This window comes from Pygoscelis adeliae, unplaced genomic scaffold (genome assembly GCF_000699105.1).
Source record: "Pygoscelis adeliae isolate BGI_AS28 unplaced genomic scaffold, ASM69910v1 Scaffold66, whole genome shotgun sequence".
Lineage (NCBI taxonomy): Eukaryota > Metazoa > Chordata > Aves > Sphenisciformes > Spheniscidae > Pygoscelis > Pygoscelis adeliae.
In genome coordinates this window covers 4,422,209-4,424,236 of record NW_008825167.1, presented here as the reverse complement: position 1 = coordinate 4,424,236, position 2,028 = coordinate 4,422,209, and the positions used below count along the sequence as shown (strand labels likewise).

The 2,028-nt window shown below is 46.8% G+C and overlaps 1 protein-coding gene across 2 annotated transcripts in view; it reads left to right on the top strand.

The window, feature by feature from the left end:
* The window catches only part of LOC103920908 (C-terminal-binding protein 1), a 186,391-nt gene that overhangs the window by 121,754 nt on the left and 62,609 nt on the right, over positions 1 to 2,028 (top strand). Inside the window, exon 1 of one of the 2 annotated variants that reach the window (XM_009328778.1) lies at positions 1,886 to 1,953. The exons of the other annotated variant lie outside the window; for it this stretch is intronic. The gene's annotated coding sequence lies outside the window, so the exon portion shown is untranslated. Of the gene's footprint in view, positions 1 to 1,885; positions 1,954 to 2,028 lie in introns of those variants that run through there. 2 annotated transcript variants of the gene reach the window in all.

Sequence of the window (2,028 nt, the reverse complement as noted above, 5' to 3'; positions counted from 1 at the left end):
AAGCCGCGTAGGGGAGGAGGACTGAACTCCGGGCGAAAGCGAGGTTGGTTTTCTTAAACAGAAACAGCACTGTGTTGTGTTCTGAAGGAAAACTTCAGTTGCTTTTGGGTTATTTTGTTTTCTTTTCCATCCTGAGGGCCTTCATAGTTTATTCTCTAGAGCAGGTGCCTCGTGGCAGCTGGCAAAGAGCAGGGTGGAGGGACCTTTCGACTGGGGAGACAGGGTCAGATAACCTCCCTCTTTCAGCAGGTGCAAATCAGCTTTCTGCTACGGAAAGGAACACGGTCGGTCCAGCTGCAAGCGGCTGAGGATCTAGCCCTTGATGTTTTCCCGCGAAACATGAATTTGTGATGTGTGCGCGCGTGCGCTGGGAGGGAAATAAGTCCGGCATTACCTGCAGTTGCGTTATTTGTTAAGTCTGCGTACAATCAGAAAGGAAAAAGAGCAAGCATATGAATCCCTTCATGAAGTAGCGTAGAGAATACCAAACTGCAGTATTAATAACCTCCTGTTATTGAATACTCCATCTGTTCATCATGCCAACTTATCCTCACTTAGAGCACTCCCCTTGTCACAATATTTTGTACCACACTCCCCTCCCTCCTCGAAGCAGCAGTTCCAGTTTAGAACTAAACATTTGCCCAGTCATGTAACCCCGAGGAAGTGGTCTCATTGCCTGTATCTGTTTACATTACTCTATAAAAAAATGTAAGTGAACTCTAGTTTCATTTCTAAATTTTCATTTTTCGCTATTATTTTTTCCTGGAGATGCTTCCATATCCATATCGGTATTCACAGATACTGCACTTGCGGTTTAAGCATGTTCTACCCCCAATTTTTTTTATGCTTTGCCACATGGCAACTTAAGTAGTGGGGGGAAAAAAAAAAAGTCATGATTTTCTTCTTACAGCTTTGATCCATATATATTTTTATACTTGCTAACATCTATAAATGGCAATAAAGTGGTTAACCACTTCAAAGTAATTAAAACCAAATTTGTTTATTTATACAAACCCCACATGAGGCGCTTGGCTAGATGCTGCCCTAGTGATGCACAGTGAGACTCTAAAGAAGCTATGTTGTTTGAGGGATGTCTGAGACGTCTGTACTGAGCCACAAAAGGCTTTCCCATGAATACACAAGGAAAAGAAAGTCAGTCAGAGACTGCATAAACTTGTCCTGGGAGTTACCTCCACTTGTCCTGGGAGTTACCTCCCGATCCTGCCGGATAACCCTGTGAAATGGACACTACCTGGAGAATGATGGGGAAAATCAAGTTATTAGGGGGCTGGAGCCAGGCTGCTAAAGGCTGCTTGTAAGCTGAAATCCTTTACTTGTGCCCTGAACGGATTCCTGAAAGCCACACAACTTGGAGGCTGAAACCACCTTTATAACCTTTGGGTTCAAATGTTCCCCTCTCAAACAAACCAAACCCCCAAAGAAACACAGGAAAATCTACAGCTTGTGCGTACAGAAGCACAGGGGAGATGATCTGCTCCTCGTATCAGGCATGTCACTTTGATAAGTGAAGTACTAACGTTTCCTGCCCAAGAGTCCCACTAGCTATTTGTATTAAGCTACCTCTAATACACCTATCACCACGGGTATTGTAAGTATGGCAGACCAATCCTGCAGAATCCAAAAAAGCTCTGAAATCTTCGTGTCTACCCCCTCCCTTTCCGTGCGCTAGTTTTTAAAAACCACCCCCGGTCCCGAGTTCAGCAGTGCCGTCAGCAGAATTAACTCTCCGATCATCCCGCAGAACGATTAAACCGCCCGAGAGGAGGTACTGAAACTTCGCGCGGGGAGCTTGGCATGGAGTAACACGGCGGCATGGACAGATGTGCGCCCAGCTCGCTCCCCCTCAGCGAGGGCACCCCAAACTCCTCTGGGGTGGCCAGACGCTGCACCTCGGCCCGCCTTGGCAGCCTGCTTGCCCTCGCTTCCAAGTCGGTAAGAGCTTTGCCATTTCCCTCTGTCTGAGGAGAATCGGGCCCTGCCTTACCGCTGAGCTCAGAAAATAGCGCT